The 21,633-nt window shown below is 37.1% G+C and overlaps 1 long non-coding RNA gene across 1 annotated transcript in view; it reads right to left on the bottom strand.

Moving 5' to 3' along the window:
- Positions 1 to 21,633, bottom strand: part of LOC145542383 (uncharacterized) — a 158,441-nt gene that overhangs the window by 99,931 nt on the left and 36,877 nt on the right. Inside the window, exon 2 of the long non-coding RNA XR_014079820.1 lies at positions 3,512 to 3,640. This is a non-coding gene — a long non-coding RNA (uncharacterized LOC145542383). The remainder of the gene's footprint in view (positions 1 to 3,511; positions 3,641 to 21,633) is intronic.

Genomic DNA, 21,633 nt, shown 5'->3' with positions numbered 1-21,633 from the left:
ACTTCTACTGCACACCAAAGGAGAATGTTGGCCTCAAGAAAAAGTACTTGTTTGACTGACTTGTGGGCTGAATTATTGCTCTTTTTGTGGAATGAATAGTCTGCATATGTGCCCAGTCACTTCAGTCGTGTCCGACTCTTAGCGACCCTATGGACTGGAGCCCACCAGGCTCCTCTGTCCATGGGACTCTCCAGGCAGAAATACTGGAGTGGGTTGCCATTTTTGTCTCCAGGGGATCTTCCTGATCCAGGGATCGAGTCTGCCTTTCTTGTGTCTTCTGCATCACAGATGGATTCCTTACTGCTGACCCACTGGAGAAGCCCCAGAATGAATAATAACTATGGTTATTCTGACTTCATTATCTGGTAGACATCATCTCAAAAGTGAACCAAGTAAGCCTTCACTTCAAGAAAAACAACAGTATTTGTTACCAATACAAGATTTCAAGCAAAAGTTAAATATATAACATATACATGTAATCCGACAAGTTAGATATATAATCCAACAAGATTGGTTTCATGTTTACATGCCTGCTCAGGCATATCTGACTCTTTGCAATGCCATGGACTGTAGCCCACCAGGCTCCTCTGTTCATGGAATTTCCAGGCAAGAATACTGGAGTGGTTTGCCATTTCCTACTCCAGGCAATCTTCTCAAATGAGGGATCAAACCTGTATTTCAGGCAGATCATTTACCGTCTGAGCCACCAGGGAAGACTGGTAGTGATAGTAACAAATCAATTTTGCATATTTTAAAATGAACAGATCAACACTTAGAAAACATACATTTTTCAGTGCACTAATATTTTGCAAGTGATCAACTGTCACAAAATCATGCATTGGATAAAATATCAATTCTAATTGAAAGATAAATCAATGAATTTCAATAAACTAGAACATAAAACATTCTTCAGTATAATTTCATACACCTAACCTTTATGAAACTACACTGTCAAGTTTTGGTATAGTATCAAAAGTAATATCAATAATTACCTGAACATACTAGACAAATACTCCACCCTTTTGCAACCATGTACCATGTGAAGCCAGTCTTTCTTCAGATACTTCAATTAAATTGATATATGACAACATATTGAATGCAAAGTAAGATCAAAGAATTTAGCTTTTATTAAGCTGAATGTGAAGTCAAGTGGGCCTTAGAAAGCATCACTATGAACAAACCTAGTGGAAGTGATGGAATTCAAGTTGAGCTATTTCAAATCCTGAAAGAGGATGCTGTGAAAGTGCTGCACTCACTATGCCAGCAAATTTGGAAAACTCAGCAGTGGCCACAGGACTGGAAGAGGTCAGTTTTCTTTCCAATCCCAAAGAAAGGCAATGCCAAAGAATGTTCAAACTACCGCACAATTGCACTCATCTCACACGCTAGTAAAGTAATGCTCAAAATTCTCCAAGACAGGCTTCAGCAATACATGAACCATGAACTTCCAGATGCTCAAGCTGGTTTTAGAAAAGGCAGAGGAACCAGAGATCAAATTGCCAATATCTGCTGGATCATCGAAAAAGCAAGAGAGTTCCAGAAAAACATCTATTTCTGCTTTATTGACTATGCCAAAGCCTTTGACTCTGTGGATCACAATAAACTGTGGAAAATTCTGAAAGAGATGGGAATACCAGACCATCTGACCTGTCTCTTGAGAAACCTGTATGCAGGTCAGGAAGCAACAGTTAGAACTGGACATGGAACAACAGACTAGTTCCAAATAAGAAAAGGAGTACATCAAGGCTGTATGTTGTCACCCTGTTTATTTAACTTATATGCAGAGTACATCATGAGAAATGCTGAGCTAAAAGAAACACAAGCTGGCATCAAGATTGCCGGGAGAAATATCCATAACCTCAGATATGCAGATGACACCACCCTTATGGCAGAAAGTGAAGAAGAACTAAAGAGCTTCTTGATGAAAGTGAAAGAGGAGAGTGAAAAAGTTGGCTTAAAGCTCAACTTTCAGAAAACTAAGATCGTGGCATCTGGTCCCATCACTTCATGGGAAATAGGTGGGGAAACAGTGGAAACAGTGTCAGACTTTATTTTTTTGGGCTCCAAAATCACTGCAGATGGTGATTGCAGCCATGAAATTAAAAGATGCTTACTCCTTGGAAGGAAGGTTATGACCAACCTAGATAGCATATTTAAAAGCAGAGACATCACTTTGCCAACAAAGGTCGTCTAGTCAAAGCTATGGTTTTACCAGTAGTCACGTATGGATGTGAGATTTGGACGGTGAAGAAAGCTGAGCGCCAAAGAATTGATGTTTTTGAACTGTGGTGTTGAGAGTCACTTGGATGGCAAGGAGATCCAACCAGTCCATCCTAAAGGAGATCAGTCCTGGGTGTTCATTGGAAGGACTGATGCTGAAGCTGAAACTCCAATACTTTGGGCACCTCACGCGAAGAGTTGACTCATTGGAAAAGACCCTAATGTTGGGTAGGATTAGGGGCAGGAGGAGAAGGGAACAACAGAAGATGAGATGGTTGGATGGCATCACTGACTCGATGGACATCAGTTTGGGTAGACTCTGGGAGTTGGTGATGGACAGAGAGGCCTGGCGTGCTGCAATTCATGGGGTTGCAAGGAGTCGCACACGACTAAGCGACTGAACTGAACTGAAACTACATAAAGAAATCAATAAAATATAGGGAGTTTAGGATGGACAGGTACACACTGCTATATTTAAAATGGATAACCAACAAGGATGTACTATATAGCACAGGTAACTCTGTTCGATGTTAAGTTGCAACCTAGATGAGAGAGGAGTGTGGGGAAGAATGAATACATGTATATATATATATAGCTGAGTGTCTTTGCTGTCCTTAACACAACGTTGTTAATCGGCTATACTCCAAAACAAAAGTAAAAGTTTAAAAAAATAAATTTATAATACTTTACTTAAGGACAAAAATAAGGCCCCAACAAATAAAGCAGTACATTTATTGAGTGGGAAAAATTTTAATTGTCAAGCTGTTAATTTATTGTAATTGAATTTATCAATCTGATGTAATCTAATCAAAATCTCATCTCTCTGTTAGGTGAGCATATGGTTTCCTGATATAAGAATATATATCCTTCAATTCTTCTAAAAATTAGTTAAATTGATTCGAAAATTTATGAAAGTAAAATCCACAAGTCTAGTCAAAGACATATTGAGAAAGAATATTATGTGAAATTTATTCTAGATTAGAAAAAAAGTATGCGAATGTATAAAGGCTCTTAAACAGTATCAGAGTTGTGAAGACACAGAATTATGAATGTAACAATATAGCAGGTTAAGGAACTACACTATATGTGTGTGTGTGTGTGTGTGTATATATATATATATATAGTGGAGTTTAGTATAATAGCATTTTTTTCTTTTGTTTTATTCATTACATACAGGATAGAGTGTCAGCTTAGGTTTGACTGCAAGTGACAAAATCCAAAACAACTGTGGCTTTAATAGGATAAAATCTAATTATTCTTATACATGAAAGGAACTTAGTAAAAAACTTACACAGGATCTTCATCAAATCAGGAGAGACTCAGGCTTTCCTATTAATATCTTGCTGCTCTGGTGTGCTCAGCACATGCTTCTCACTTATGCCAAGACAGATGCTAAAGCTCCAAGAACACATGCACATTTCTACCAACACAAAAGAGGAATGGATGAAGGTGGCTGCATGTTACTTTAAGTAAAAATCTAAAGAATTTTAATCCAAAGACTGCAAAATGTAGTCTTGCTCTAATCAGCTATCTATTCAACTAAAAATAAAGCTCTTACTACTAAAGAAAAAAAAGAGATAAAGAAATTAGAGAACAACTTGAAATGTCTATCAAAGATGGTTCTTCATGATAAGGTGTTGAGTCATCTGACTCTCTATAGAAAAGAATAAAGTCACAACATCGAAAATTCAGTCTAAAGACCTAAATGTAAATATAAAATTATAAAAGTGAGAGTTGACTTTCACTTACGGAAAGACAGAGTAGATTTTCAGCCAATCCACATTATTCACCAATTTTGTATTTATGAATTGACTTACACTCTAAAATTTATTTGTAACTCAAAAATCAATACTCATGGTGCTTACACAGTCATTTGTAGACATGTGCAGAGCAGTCAAAAGTTTGAATCACCCATGGTACACATTCCCAACTGAGATGAAACAAGATGAGGCTCTGACTTCTTGTATTAGCTCTCACACTATGAACAAATTATTTTTCACAAACTATTTAGCGTACTTTTTTTTTTGCATTTTTATGCTTTATGTTGCTTATTTCACTGCTTAAAATGGTCCCCAGATATACTGTTGGTGCTGTCTAGTGTTCCTAGGTTCAAGAAAGCCATGATGTACTTTATGCAGAAAACACATGTGTTAGATAAGCTCTATTCAGACCTGAATTATAGCACTGTTGGCCCTGAGCTGAATGTTATTGCATCAACAATATATATTAAGTAATCTGACATTACATATCACACAAGTTTGTGTATGGATCAGTTGATGAAAATACTGAGACCAGAGGCTCACAGAACCCTAACCCTGAATTTCCTGTAGGAAAGTTCCTGTTGAGCATTTGCTAATTCAGTGTTCATGGTGACTTTATAGAAATAACCATCACAAATAACAAGACACAACTTCACTGTTCCTACTCTTCCCACTATTAACAGCTATACTCCCTGCAGATAATGTACAAAACAAATATGAGATGCTGAAAAGTGAAAAGGAGACAGATGGGCTAGGGGCCTCAGGACCCAAAAAGGGATGTGGCAGTGACTTTCCAGGGTTTTGTCCTCTTTGTGTTTTACATATCCCAGACTAGGTTCTGGAGAAATGAGCAACCTGGAAACACCAACAGGCATATATCAAAAGAGCTCCAGAAAAGCCTGCTCTCTCTAGCTGAAAGGCCAGGAAAGGGGCAGGTGCCAAGCAAGACAGAAAATGTTTAGCCAATAACCGCTCTGTAATGTTAGACTTAATAAGAATACACAATGGGAGAAAGATAGTCTCTTCAACAAGTGCTACTGGGAAAGTCGGACAACCCCATGTTAACTAATGAGGTTAAAACACATCCTCTTACCATACACAAAACAAACTCAAAATGGCTTAAAGACTTAAACATAAGACATGACACCAAAGAATTCCTAGACGAGAACAGAAACAACACATTCCCTGACATAAATCATACCAGTGTTTTCTTAGGCCAGTCTCCCAAGACAATGGAAAAAAACAAAAACAAAAATAAACAAATGGGACCTAATCAAACTTACAAGCTTTTGCACAGCAGTGGAAATCATAAGCAAAGTGAAAAGACAACCTACAGAATAGAAGATAATATTTGCAAATGATCCAACAGGGGCTTAATTTCCAAAACATACAAACAGCTCATACAACTCAAAAATAAAAAAAAACAAAGAATGCAATCCAAAAATGGGCAGAAGACCTAAATAGACATTTTTACAAAGAAGATATACAAATGGCCAACAAACACATGTAAAAGATTCTCAACATCACTTATTATTAGAAAAATGCAAATGAAAACTACAATGAGAAATCATGCACCAGTCAAAATGGCCATCATTAAAAACTCTACAAATAAATGCTAGAGAGGGTATGGAGAAAGAGGAACCTTCCTACACTGTTGGTAGGAAGGTAAATTGGTGCAGCCTCTTTGGAAAACAGTATGGAGGTTCCTCAGAAAACAAAAATAGAATTATTATATGATCCAGAAATTCCATTCCTGGAAATATATTCAGACAAAAGTGTAATTCAAAAATACACATGCACCCCTATGTTAATTTAACAGCATAAAAGATTATGCTGTTAAAGTGCTGCACTCAATATGTCAGCAAATTTGGAAAACTCAGCAGTGGCCACAGGACTGGAAAAGGTCAATTTTCATTACAATCCTGAAGAAAGGAAATGCCAAAGAATGTTCAAACTATGACACAATTGCCCTCATTTCACATGCTAGCAAGGTAATATCCAAAATTCTTCAAGCTAGGCTTCAACAGTATGTGAACCAAAAACTTCCAGATATATAAGCTGGATTTAGAAAAGGCAGAGGAGCCAGAGATAAAATTGCCAACATCTGCTGGATCATAGAAAAAGCAAGGAAATTCCAGAAAAATATCTACTTCTGCTTCATTGACTACACTAAAGCCTTCGACTGTGTGGATCTAGCTAAGACGTGAAATAACCTAAATATCCATCAACATATGAAACGATAAAGAAGATGTGGTACATATGTACAATGGAATACTAACAGTCATTCAGTTCAGTTCAGTCATTCAGTTCAGTTCAGTTGCTCAGTCGTGTACGACTCTTTGCGACCCCATGAATTGCAGCACGCCAGGCCTCCCTGTCCACCACCAACTCCCGGAGTCTACCCAAACCCATGTCCATCGAGTCGGTGATGCCATCCAGCCATCTCACCCTCTGTCGTCCCCTTCTCCTCCTGCTCCCAATCCTTCCTAGCATTAGGGTCTTTTCCAATGAGTCAACACTTTGCATCAGGTAGCAAAAGTATTGGAGTTTCAGCTTCAACATCAGTCCTTCCAATGAACACCCAGGACTGATCTCCTTTAGGATGGACTGGTTGGATCTCCTTGCCATCCAAGTGACTCTCAAGAGTCTTCTCCAACACCACAGTTCAAAAGCATCAACTTTTTGGCGCTCAGCTCTCTTCACAGTCCTACTCTCTCATACATACATGACTACTGGAAAAACCATAGCTTGGACTAGATGGACCTTTGTTGACAAAGTAATGTCTCTGCTTTTTAATATGCTATCTAGGTTGGTCATAACTTTCCTCCCAAGGAGTAAGCATCCTTAATTTCATGGCTGCAATCACCATCTGCAGTGATTAGAAAAGAACAAAATAATGCCACTTGCAGCAACATGGATGCAACTAGAAATTATCATACTAAGTGAAGTCAAAAAGAGAAAGACAAACACCATATGGTATCACTTATATGTGGACACTAAAATATGACACAAGTGACCCTATCTATAAAACAGAAACAGAATCATGGACATAGAGAACAGACTGGTAGTTGACAAAGGGGAGGGGTTGGGGGAAGGATACAGTAGGAAGTTGGGATTAGCAGATGTACACTTTTATAGAGAGAATGGATAAACCACAAGGTCCTACTGTATAGTACAGAGAATTGCATTCAATATCCTGTGATAAATCATAATGGAAAAGAATATAAAAAAGAATGTATATATATTCAGTTATATATACAACTGAATCACTTTGATATACAGCAGTAATTAACACATTATAAATCAACTATACTTCAATTAAAAATTAATAATATGATGTTGGCCTTAAGAGAAAGTACTTGTGTGACTGTTTGAGTTGTGAGCTGAATTATTCTTTTCATGGAACATATAGTAATATAAAGAACAAAAATGCTCATCTTTGGGCTAGAAAATGCTGCTTTTAACAATTTTGCACAAGATCATTCCTTCACGCCAAGGTGAATGGGTAGGGATTGTGACAATAAATATTTCATCTCATATGGTCAAATACAAGAAAGATTTTCAAGTGTATTTTCCCCCCAAAACTACCTAGGGTCAGTCCCAATTACTAAAAATATTGAAATTTGTGCCAAATGTCTTTGATGTAACAAAAGACAGAGGAAGAGGGTCCAAAATTACTTCAAAATGCCAGACACTTTGAGATATGAACTACTGTGACTTAGACATGACTTCAGTTGACTAAGGATTTTACTAAAATGTTAACAGCTATAAGATGTATATGTTTCAAGGGACTGAAACAAGTGATGTATACATCTTCCTTTCTAAGGGACTGAGGAAGGTGGAAGGTGAGCAGTTGATGAGGTGTAGGATATGGCTCAAACAGTAAATAATCTGCCAGCAATGCAGGAGACCCAGATTCAGTCCCTGGGTCAGGAAGATCCTTGGAGAAAGAAATGGCAACCCTTTCCAATATTCTTGCCTGGAGAATTCCATGGACGGACGAACCTGGCGGACTACAGTCCATGGGTCACAAAGAGTTGGACCTGACTGAATGACTAACACTCACTTTCAGGATAGGACAACACTTTTGAAATTAGATATCAATTTACTTTAATGTCAACATCTTTCCCAATAGTAGAACAGATCCTCCACAAGCAATTTGCAAAGCTCTAGAAAGTGCAGGAGGCAGGGTAATAACAACAATGACTTGGTGAACAACAAATCATGTCAGTCCAATAACAGTGAAGGGCACCACTCAAAATCAAGGCAGATTACATTTCAGAAATGTAAGAAGATGATCTTAAAACTGAAAACCTATTTTAATACAGAGTAATAAGAAAGTAAAATAAGACTGACATAACCTAGATAGAGGAGAAAAAGTGTAACATTTGGTACAGGCAATTCATTTAAAGGTAAAGTTGAACATGACATGAAAATATTTCATTTAGGACAGTTGTGGCTGAATTCATAAAACACCCTATCATTGTTGTGTGATATCAGCTTTGGACAACAGGATTATGGTAACATTATAGGCTAAATCAAGTGACTTTGTAAATGGATTATCTGTTTTCTATAATAACTTGCCAATAAAATCATCTGATTCCATAGTCTTTTGGGAAATAATATTTTAGTAACTTCAAATTTCTCAATTATTAGTCTTAGTTTTCCTTTTCTTCTTGAACTGATTTCAGCAATATAAATAAGTCAAGAACATCTCTCCATTCACAAAAATTTCAAAGTATTTTTGCTAAATTACATATAATAAAATATGGATTCTGTTGCCATGACTTATATAAGTAACTACACTGCCTTTTGTCTCATATTCCTTGTTATTCAAATAAGCATTAATATGGTGGTTACAGTGGTTTTTTTTTTTAAAGACTAAAAGAGTTAAAACACACAAAACTCTTAGAATAGAAAGCACAGTACACACTTAAATAATCTTTGTTATCCTTATTGTTACTGCCATGCTTATCCTTTCCTAAGATACAAATACCTAAATGCCTCTGCATTTATATCTGCATTTATCATATCACCCTTCTTATTATTTTTCTAATTTTTTGTTGATCCACTGATTTACATTTATAAACACTGATTGGCTGGTTAGTTGGTTGATTGATTGATTGATTGATTTTCCTTTAAATAAGCACAACTATACTCATCCTTTTATTCATCCCTTTTGGGGTCAATTTTTTAGCTGTGTCTGTTTGTTTGAATGCTTTCTCTTGCAAGTGGCAGAAAACCTAACCCACACTAGTTTAAATAAATGAGTGGATTTAGTGTCTCATTTTAGTTCCTGAAATGTTTATAGACAGGGGAGATTTAGGCAATGTTTGATCAGGGCTCCAGCTTCATTTCTCTGCACTTGTTCAGCTTTACACCAATCTCTTGGTTGGCTCCCCACTTGGTTTGACTTTCCCAATGGTTATGAGATGTTTACAGTCACCAAGCAAAGACTCATCCAAAGAAAGGTATAGAAAATTGTTTCCTACAACCATCAAATAAAAGTAGTCAAAGTCACTTTTATTAAACCATCCCTGAACTAGTCACCATGATCAATGAAGAAGCTATGAACTGACTGGCTTAGGCCTAAACCAATCACTGACAAGGAGAAAGACCTTCCCATGAAGCCAGGAGTGGGATCAAGTCACCAAAGTTGTAGAATTATTATACAAGTAAAGAGAAAGGATTAATAGTTATCATTGATTGGCAGGCATGGGAGTGAACAATTTTCAGTATTCAAGCCCAGTCAAGCCCCAGCCAACACACAGCACACAGATTCGAGTCAACAACAGGTCACAAGAAATAATAAAATTGTGGGTTTTTTTAAGTTACTAAGCTTTCGCAGTGGTTTGTTATACAGCCAAAACACAACCACACCCGTTGTCAGTACATCTTTCTGTTCCCTTGAATGAGGAGACTTCTATTTATATTCAGGGTTTGCTAATGAAAAGTGTGCACACTGTCTTTGGCCCTGATCATTGATAATATGAGGCCTGGTTGAACCATACTTCACAATCTAGTGTAGGATGACAGATCGATATGCTCAGTTTTCAACCCAAGTCCTGCTATCTCTTGGAGCATCCGCCAAGAGTGTTGATGTAACTCTAAACTGTGTTCATCTCCTATACCCACCTACTGGTTATCCAATACTTAGAATAAACGGGCATATGAAAAGACACAGTTTAAACCTCAGCTCCCAACTACACCACATTACTTGAGGAGACTTAATCTCCGGTCTGTCTATAGATAATTGTTGTTCTCGCACATCATTATTTCCCTTAAAGACATTCTTTTTAAAAGATATAGATTTTTAAAGCATTAATATCAAATGCAACATTACAGTTTTTACTTTTCTAGCTCAGAAAAATAATATTCATGCAGGAGAAAGAAGTTTTCATTTATTAAAACTATGAATTTTTTCTACCGGCATCAGAAAAACTATAGTCACACTTCCCTTGGAACTTTCAGATTTGCTCTGTCCTGGCAGTAAACCACAGAAAACATGGACAAATTCCACTAGTCATGCCATTAATGACAATTGCTCCCAAAATCTTGTCATAGGTTTACTATAAACTTTGGATTTTCTTTGTGTAATGTTTATTATTATCTGTGATTTCTTAAGTCCTTTCATTGAAATTGGGAATAACTATTAGACAATTGATCAGATAAAATTGTATTGCACCTTTTATGGATGCATGGCATCTTTAAATTTCCAGTTGTCTCTATGGACTTTTTGTATTTGTTAAAATTAAAAATGGAATGGAATGAGCAAATTTAATTCAGATAAGCATTGTATCTACTGTGGGCAAGAATCCCTTAGAAAAAATGGAGTAGCCCTCATAGTCAACAAGAGTCCAAAATGCAGTACTAAAGTGCAATCTCAAAAATGACAGAATGGTTTCTGTTCATTCCCAGGACAAACCATTCAGTATCACAGTAATTCAAGTCTATGTCCAAGGCAGTAATGCTGAAGAAGCTGAAGTTGAAAGGTTCTATGAATACCTACAAGAACTTTTAGAAATAACGCCAAAAAAAGATTTCCTATTGATCATAGGGGGTTGTAATGCAAAAGTAGGAAGTCAAGAGATACCTGGAGGCAAATTTGGCCTTGGAGTACAAAATGAAGCAGGTCAAAGGCTAACAGAGTTTTGCCAAGAGAATGCACTGGTCGTAGCAAACACCCTTTTCCAACAACACAAGAGAAGACTCTACACATGGACATCACCAGATGGTCAATACAGAAATCAGATTGATTATATGCTTTGCAGCCAAATATGGAGAAGCTCTATATGGTCAGCAAAAACAAGACCAGGAGCTGACTGTGACTCAGATCATGAACTTCTTATTGCCAAATTCAGATGTAAGTTGAAGAAAGTAGGGAAAACACTAGACCATTCAGCTATGACCTAAATCAAATTCCTTACAGTTATACAGTGGAGGTGATAAATAGATTCAAAGGATTAGATCTGATAGACAGAGAGCCTGAAGAACTATGGACAGAAGTTCATAAAGTTGTACAGGAGGCAGTAATCAATGTCATCCCCAAGACAGAGAAATACAAAAAGGCAAAGGTTATTTGAGGAGGCCTTACAAATAGCTGTGGAAAGAAGAGATATGAAGGCAAAGGAGAAAAGGAAAGATATAATAATTTGAATGCAGAGTTCCAAAGAAAAGCAAGGAGAGAGAAGAAAGACTTCCTCAGTGATCACTGTAAAGAAATAGAGGAAAACAAGAGAATGGGAAAGACTAGAGATCTTTTGAAGAAAATTAGAGAAACCAAGGGAACATTTCATGCAAAGATGGGCTCAATAAAGGACAGAAATGGTATGGACCTAACAGAAGCAGAAGATATTAAGAAGAGGTGGCAAGAATACACAGAAGAACTATGCAAAAAATATCTTCATGACCCAGATAACCACGATGGTGTGATAACTCACCTAGAGCCAGACATCCTGGATTGAGAAGTCAAGTGGGCCCTAGGAAGCATAGCTACACACAAAGCTAGTGGAGTTGATGGAATTCCAGTTGAGTTATTTCAAATCCTAAAAGATGATGCTGTGAAAGTGTTGTACTCAACATGCAAGCAAATTTTGAAAACTTTGCAGTGGCCACAGGACTGGAAAAGGTCAGTTTTCATTCCAATCCCAAAGAAAGGCAATGTCAAAGAATGTTCAAACTACCGCACAATTGCTCTCATCTCAAATACTAGCAAAATAATGCTCAAAATTCTCCAAGCCAGACTTCAACAGTACATGAACCATGAACTTCCAGATGTTCAAGCGGGATTTGCAAAAGGCAGAGAAACCAGAGATCAAATTGCCACATCCACTGGATCATCAAAAAAGCAAGAGAATACCAGAAACAATGAAACTAAAAGACGCTAACTCCTTGGAAGGAAAGTTATGACCAACCTAGACAGCATATTAAAAAGCAGAGACATTACGTAGCCAACAAAGGTCTGTCTAGTCAAGTCTATGGTTTTTCCAGTGGTCATGTATGGATATGAGAGCTAGACTATAAAGAAAGCTGAGCACCAAAGAATTGATGCTTTTGAACTGTGTTGTTGGAGAAGACTCTTGAGAGTCCTTTGGACTTCAAGGAGATCCAACCAGTCCATCCTAAAGGAGATCAGTCCTGGGTGTTCATTGGAAGGACTGATGTTGAAGCTGAATCTCCAATACTTTGGCCACCTGATGCAAAGAGCGGACTCATTTGAAAAGACCCTGATGCTGGGAAAGATTGAGGGCAGGAGGAGAAGGGGACGACAGAGGATGAGATGGTTAGATGGTATCACCGACTTGATGGACATGGGTTAGGGTAAACTCCGGGAGTTGGTGATGGACAGGGAGGCCTGGCATGCTGCGATTCATGGGGTCGCAGAGTCAGACACGACTGAGCGACTGAACTGAACTGAACCAGAAACACATCTACCTCTGCTTTAGTGATTACGCCAAAGCCTTTAACTGTTTAGATCACAACCAACTGTGGAAAATTCTGAAAGAGATGGGAATACCAGACCACCTTACCTGCCTCCTGAGAAACCTGTATGCAGGTCAAGAAGAAACAGTTAGAACTGGACATGGAAACACAGACTGGTTTCAAATTGGAAAGGAGTACTTCAAGACCATATATTGTCACCCTTCATATTTAACTTATATGCAGAGTATATCATGTGAAATGCTGGGCTGGATGAAGCACAAGCTGGCATCAAGATTGCCAGGAGAAATATCAATAATCTCGAATATGTAGATGACACCATCCTTATGGCAGAAAGTGAAGAAGAACTAATGAGCTTCTTGATGAAAGTGAAAGAGGAGAGTGAAAAAGTCAGCTTAAAACTTAAAACATTCAAAAAACTAATATCATGACATCTGGTCCCATCACTTCAATGCAAATATATAAAACAATGGAAACAGTGACAGACTATTTTCTTGGGCTCCAAATTCACTGCAGATGGTGACTGCAGCCATGAAATTAAAAGATGCTTTCTCCTTGAAAGAAAAGCTATGACCAACCTAGACAGCATATTAAAAAACAGAGACATTACTTTGCCAACAAAGGTCCATCGAGTCAGAGCTATGGTTTTTCCAGTAGTCATGTATGGATGTGAGAGCTGGACTATAAAGTAAGCTGAACACCAAAGATTTGATGCTTTTGAACTGAGGTGTTGCAGAAGACTCTTGAGAGTTTCTTGGACTGAAAGGAGATCAAACTAGTCAATCCTGAAGGAAATCAGTCCTGAATATTCATTGGAAAGACTGATGCTGAAGCTGAAACTCCAATACTTTAGCCACCTGATATGAAGAACTTATTCATTGGAAAAGACCCTAATGTTGGGGAAGATTGAAAGCAGGAGGGGAAGGGGATGACAGAGGATGAGATGGTTGGCTGGCATCACTGACTCGATGGACATGAGTTTGAGTAAGCTCCAGGAGTTGGTGATGGACAGGGAAACCTGGCGTGCTGCAGTCCTTGGGGTTGCAAATGGTCAGACACGACTGAGACTGAACTGAACTGAAAATTAAAAATGATAAACTAATACGAAAATGTATATGAAAGAAAGAAAGGAAGAGAGGATGCGGGAGAGATGAATGGAAAGAAAGAAGGAGTAAGAGGAATAGGAATGAGCGAGGGAAAGGAGAAAAGGAAAAATAGGTTGTAGGTTAAAAAGAAGAGAGTTTTGAAAAAACAAAGAATTCCTATCATCATGAGTCCCAACATTTCATATTTCCTTGTCTTCACTATAGTCACTCCCCTTATAAGTGATTACTTTAGTCTTTCATCAGGTTTGGTCCTGGAAACAAATGTGTAATAGATTTGTTGTCAATAATTTATGATACTTTTATCTTCCAATCTTCTTTTCAGTTTTTTTGAATCTCTGGAATTATTCTACTCACTCAACTGCCTTCAACTCTGAAATATATTGTACTGACCCCATGTCAAGTTTCTGACATTTACACCACCTCCCTCAGCTGCAAGGATAGCCTTGACCTCTCAGAAACGGGGACTAGTGAGCATGTCATTCTATTTTGCTCCTGCTAACACATTAACTAGCTAATCCTGAACCTGCAGATACTGAAATTACATTTATCAGAATGTATTTAAAATGATAAGCATATATAATTTTATATAACCTGTTTGTTCTTTTGGAGGAAATACAAGGAAGTGTTATTTTCTTGGAACTTTATCACATACTTTTTTATTAATAATATCCAAAAAGATACTGATAAGATGTTTAAGATGTTTTTAATAAGTTCTAAATTATAAGATACTCATAAGAGTTTTAAGCCACTTGATGGAATTGAGGAAGAAGATATTTGAGGTTAAAATAGGCATTTCAATAGTCTTCCCATAATTATACTTAAGGCCAATTCTAACTGCAGGCATTAATGACAGAAAATTGAAACTGAAACTGTTACATTCTTCATATTTCTTTATTATTTTCCTTGTATTTACTCCTTTCTATTTCATGTGTGGCTACATATGTTTTATATATACACATATGTTTTATATATGTCAGTACTAAATATATGTGAATATGTTTATGAGTATATGGAACCATCTATAAAATTTTGCAAAGATTTAAAGAAAGTATATTTTGTAATACACATCACACTTTCTGTCTCATTGAAAAGAAGTAAAACTATCTATGGTCCCTTCTAATGAGTCAAATATTCCAAAAAGAGAACAAATAAGGATAAAAGAGTTGGTATCGAAAGAAGTCTACTATTAGAACAAAATCTGAAATGGGACTAGTAAACAGGGTCTAGAAAAACAAATCCATATTGATATGCAATCTTATAAAACTATCAGCTTTATTATTTCAGAAATCCAGATAATTGGCTCAACCATTCTGGCACTTGCCTGAGGCAGAAATATGGTGGGGGCACAAACTGTTAAGTGATACTTTATCTTTGGTGACTGTTGGTCCTTCAGGGACACTCATTTTTCAATTTGCCAAGGGCAGGAAGAAGCCTTGAGTCACATAATGAAAAAAATTATTTTCAAAGAGCCAACAAAACAGCTCATTTCTAAGATGTTCTAGTAAAAAATATAATCAAAAAATAATCAAAAGAAAAAAACACCTGAAAACAGAAATACCAAAACTTTATAATTTAAATATCTTAGTGTGGATTTTCAAAAGCAGATCCTTAGACAACACTGAAGTTGCAAGTGGTCTCTTTGGTAAATGGTCCCAATGAACAATGTATAGGAATCGGCAAGAGAGGAGAACAAAGAGGAAAGTCAATAAAGAATGTTAGTTGCTGATGTGACAACTGGGGCTCAGTTTCTGTGGGGACCTCACAGAGAGCCCAGTAGAATGCATCTCACAATTTGCCTACTGAGATGCTGAGGCATTTCTTCACCAACCCCTATTCCTCTTTGACTACAATAACTGCTTATCATGACAGCTCCTACCTCCTGGTTAGAAGAATACAGGGGACAGCAGTATTTAGCATGTTTGTTTCCCTGTGAACTCTCAAGTGGACTGAAGGGTTATAAGCAGGACACTGACAATTTCTACTATGGATAGGCTTAATTCATTATAGCTTGTTTGGCCGGAGGCGATTCAGGGCAAACAAACTATAATGAAAAAGTCAGTCTTCATTACAATCCCAGAGAAGGGCAATGCCAAAGAATGTTCAAACTACAACACAGTTTCACTCATTTCACGTGCTAGAAAAGTAATGCTAAAAATCCTTCAAGCTAGGCTTCAGCAGTATGTGAACCAAGAACTTCCAGATGTACAAGCTGGATTTAGAAAAGGCAGAGGAACCAGAGATCAAATTGCCAACATCCATTGGATCATCAAAAAAGCAAGAGAATTCCAGAAAAACATCTGCTTCTGCTTTATTGACTACACTAAAGCCTTTGTGCGGATCACAACAAACTGTGGAAAATTCTTAAAGAGATGGGAATACCATCACCTTACCTTTCTCCTGAGAAACCTGTATTCAGGTCAATAAGCAATAGTTAGAACCAGACATGGAACAACAGACTGGTTCCAAACTGGGAAGGAGTACATCCAGGCTGTGTATTGTCACCCTGCTTGTTTAACTTACATGAAGAGTACATCATGAGAAATTCTGGGCTGGATGAATCACAAACTGGAATCAAGATTGCCAGGAGAGATATCAACAATCTCAGATATACAGATGATACCGCTCTAATGGAAGAAAGTAAAGAGGAACTGAAGAACCTCTTGATGAAGCTGAAAGCAGAGAGTGAAAAAGCTGACTTAAAACTCAACATCCAAAAACCTGAGATCGTGGTACACAGTCCCATCACTTCATGACAAATAGATGAGGAAAAAGAGGAAACAGTGACAGATTTTATTTTCTTGGGCTCCAAAATGACTGTGGACGGTGACTGCAGCCATGAAATTAAAAGAAGCTTGCTCCTTGGAAGGAAAGCTATGATAAACCTAGATAGCATATTAAAAAGCAGAGACATCACTTTGCTGACAAAAGTAAGTATAGTCAAAGCTATGGCTTTTCCAGTAGTCAGATACAGATGTGAGAGTTGGACCATAAAGAAGGCTGAGCACTGAAGAATTGATGCTATCAAATTATGGTGCTGGAGAAGACTCTTGAGAGTCCCTTGGGCAGCAAGGAGATCAAACCAGTCCATCCTAAAAGAAATCAACCCTGAATATTCATTGGAAGGACTAATGCTGAAGCTGAAACTCTAATACTTTGGCTGCCTGATGTGAAGAGTGACTCATTGGAAAAGAATCTGATGCAGGGAAAAATTAAAGGCAAAAGGAGAAAGGTGGTGACAGAGGATGAGATGGTTGGATGGCATCGCTGACTCAATGGACATGAGTTTGAGCAAGCTCTGGGAGATAGTGAAGAACAGGAAAGCCTGGTGTGCTGCAGTCCATGGTGATGTAAAGAGTCGGACATAGTGACTGAACAACATTATAGTTTAAAATAGATCTGCTCTAGAGATTTGCATTCTGTATAGTAGAACAGAGTTTTCCCATGTTGACAATGAATACTTGTGCATTACCAATGTTTCTCATAGGTCTCAGCACATATTAAATATGTTTAGATAGTTGCTGGATAAATAATGCATCTTTTGATGGAGAGAAATACTTGAACAAAGAATGGCACAATAAACAGGGAAAAAGTAGATTCACATTTTTTAAACAGAAGTCTAAAAAACATACCCAGAATATTGGCTGAAGAGGGGCCTTTACAGTAATCCTCTAAAGATATAAAAATATAAAGATACTATGCACTAAATAGCTCAAAGAAAGCACACAATGGGTTGAATTCTACAAAATACAACTCATAAACTAACATGGTGAAATTAGATAATCCAGCAGAAATAAATACTGCAAAATGCTAAAAGAGGAAGAAGAATAGAGTTAGAATTTGTTTTTAGACTTAAGGTTGTTAAAGTTCAACTTTGGGTAAACCAAGTGGGGCTAAGCTAAAATATAACGTAAAATATGCTATCCCACTAGCAAATAACATCCTCTTTATATGCATACCTTTTGAAATAATATATGCCCATAATGTCAAGGTACTTTAAGACTTTATGAATCAGAGCAATCCATCCCTCCTTCCCTCTCCCTAACACCCTCTCCTCTCTCAAGCTCTCTCATCAATTAAAGAAATCTGATTTTATAAATCAAAAAACCTTATTTTCTTAGTTTTCAAAGAGATTTCCTTATATTCCCTTCAAATGACTAAGACTGCCGGTTTTAATATATTGTATAAATGTACCCATTAAATGTAAGGTGTACAACATCGCTGAGACTTCAGGTTCTAGTAACCACTCCCACTTCCACCCTCACCCCAGTATCTTTAAAGGCTTACTGCTTGTACAAGCCTCAGGGTAAACTGCTTTCACTAAACCTTATAAATATTGTCTTCATTACATGTTCCTCAATTATCCAGCCTGTGTGTAGCATTTGTCTAAATTATAATAATAAAACCCATACTACCTTGAAATGCAAAAGGTAAAGAATGGGAAATAAATCTTGCACCCTCATTACTATCAGCCACATGTGTACCTAACATAGTGGCTGAAGGCCTCTGATACAAGGTAAATAGATTCCTGATGCAGAAATCCCAGAATCAGATCTTCAAAATCACTCCTATTCAGGGAAATGTAACATAAGCAGGACTAGATGCTCTGGTAGGACCTAGAGAATATATTTAAGTTTCCAAATTGATCAAACTGGTTAAATACTATAAGAAAAGACACTGAGATGATAGAGATGGAGTCCATATCTTTAAAAATGAGTAAACAATAAGGCATAAGTAGTCTGGATATGTTTTTATGGTTAATTAAATGGCATTTATTGTAATATTGTTTAAAAAAAAAAAAGGCACAAGTAATGATCTAAAAATGAACCAAACGTCCATGATGTCAAAGGATGAGCACCCTAAAGATGCTGCGTGAGTAACTTTGTCCATCTTGCTATATCTCTGCATGCATGGCTCTTCATGATTGCCATCTTTATTCCTTTCAAAATACAGTTAATTTGAAGACTCCTTAAATTACAAGTCTCCCTTCTCAATCTGCAACTAGAGGGGAAAAATGCAGAAGCATAATATTTTATCTTTTGCCTTCATTCAACAGACAACAAACTCTACTTAACATCCACCCACTTCCCCACCCCTACCACCCCAGGAGATATACGTTCACTAGTACAACATAACATCAATTATGGAAGAAGAACCTACACTTAGGACTTAACATTTTATAACTGACAAAACTTGAGTCAAGCTAGCTTAAACGATAAGGGATAAATTTTAATTCACATGAATAAAATTCCAGTAGCAGTTCTAGATTCAGGCTAGTCATGATCCAGTGGCTCAAACAATGTTGCCATAATACCAGTTTCTCTTTCACTCTCTACTCACCCCTCACTGGCATCCTTTATCCTTAAACCACACACTGTCTCTTATCTCCCACCAACACAAGCTTCAAATTATCCCCTTATGACTGATAGTTCTAGTTCTCACATACTAACAGTTCATCATGAGTCTTTTTTCCTCCCATACAAGGTCCTGGAATTCAGAGTCTCTCAATATCCCTAAATGTGTCATGTAACCCACCCTAATCCAACCACTGTGCTCAATGGAATAGGACTTAACAATAAAGTAAAGCCCATAGAAATCTACCCTTGAATCAACCCACATAAATGAAAGTGAAGTTGTGTAAACTCTTCAAAGAAAAACTGAGACTCAACTGGTGAGAAAGAAAGGAATGAGTCCTGGGAAAGAAAAAATACATCTCTTCTACAAAGCATAAAAAATGACAATTTGGAAAGAGTTATAAGAGAGGATAAAGTCCTTTTCCTTCTACCCCTTCTGAGTTCTCAGCTGGGGCCCCCATAATGAGAGACTGATTAACAAGAGAAAAACAAATGTTTACGAACACATACACCTGGGAGAAACCAGTGAATAAGCCACTCAAAGAAGTGGTTTAGTACCCCAGCTTACATAGTATCTTCAACACAGAACAATAAATTTGTGGAGAAATGACAGGATAAAAGAAAGCGGTTTTAGGCTTCCACTGGTGGCAAAATATGACAAGATAAATATAAGAGAGGAAACTGATGGAGTAAGGTTTGTCTGTAGACTCCTCTGCTGCCTACCTGGGCTGATAAGTGTCTAGACTCATTCTACCTTTAGGCAAAAAAAGGAGAAGGTGGAGAGAGCTTTTCCTGAATTTGCAACTTCTTAATTACCTTCAGCTCAAAATAATTTTTAGGTCCAAGAGGCATATTTTTTTTTCCTTCAAGTTCTAAGTGAAGCAACTAATCAGTTATAACCAGAGTAATCATTTAGCTTATCATGCAAACCAGAGTGCTTTTGAGAGTGAAAGTAGATGTTATTAATAATTCAGCTAGCCAAGCAGTTGTAAATTAGGACAGGCTCTTTCTGGCCTCTTCCAAGAGTCTGGTGGTTGCCAGGAGCTGTGGTTCTTCTTGGTTTGCAACTACAGCACTTCAGTCTCTGCTTCCGCCATCACACAGAATTTTTACTTGTGTGTCTGTGTCTCTGTGTCCTTCCTCCTCTTATTTGAGTACCAGTAATACTGGATTAAGGGCTCATCCTATTCCAGAAAGACCTCATCTTAACAACTAATTGTATCTGCAATGATCCTATTTCCAAAAAGGTCCTTTTATGAAATACTGGAATGAGGACTTCATACATCTTTTAGGAAACAAAACTTAACCCACAATGCATGCTGCATTTCCTTCAGCCAAGACTGTGCACTCAGTTGATTCTTATTTATCATTAAGCAGAAACTCAAATGTCACATACTTAGGGAAGATTTTCCTGGCACAGAGTATCAGTCAACTCTCTCTATACCTCCAATCTTTCATCCATAAGAATTCTCACATGTATACTTTTACTTATTACTTACTATTGTTTTAAATTTTTATTGGCGTATAAGTTAATTTACAATGTTGTGTTAGCTTTAGGCATACAGCAAAGTGAATCAGTTATACATGCACATATATCCATGCTTTTTGAGATTCTTTTCCCATATAGGCCATTACAGAGTATTAAATAGAGTTCCCTGTGGTATACAGTAGATTCTTATTAGTTATTTATTTTATACATATTAGTGTGTGTATGTCAGTCCCCATCTCCCAATTTATCCACCCTCCCTTATCTCCTGGGAACCCTGTTTGTTTTCTACATCCACGACTCTACTTCTTGTTTGGAACTTATTTACTATTTATTATTTATTACTTACCCCAAGGCCTAGCAGAGTGCCTGGCACAAAGCAGGGACTCAATATATGTATTTATCAGTTTAATTAATGAAGGAATGAATGAAAATGATGACTTGACATTTCTCTAACAAAGTAAATCAGCCTAGAAAAATTTACATTTTGACACCTGGTATTTTACCATTCCTGAACACAGGAATTAAACTCTGAAGATATTTTAAGTTCCAAATTTGAATCATATTTTTAGAGCTTTTATTCTGTTCCTCTTAACTAATTTCTTAGTACCAGTGTCATGATTAATACTCCAGAGTCTTGATCTTGTGCTCTCTTTTATAATATGATTCTATTTTAGTTTTAACTCTTGAGGACAGGAGATAAAAACAAAGATAATGGCTATTTGAAACCCAATTGTAAAATGTATACCCATAAAATGTCAAAATCAACT

Source organism: Giraffa tippelskirchi, chromosome 3 (genome assembly GCF_054371585.1).
Source record: "Giraffa tippelskirchi isolate mGirTip1 chromosome 3, T2T-mGirTip1v1.2.pri, whole genome shotgun sequence".
In the NCBI taxonomy this organism is placed as follows: Eukaryota; Metazoa; Chordata; class Mammalia; order Artiodactyla; family Giraffidae; genus Giraffa; species Giraffa tippelskirchi.
This window is presented reverse-complemented; position numbering and strand designations above follow the sequence as displayed.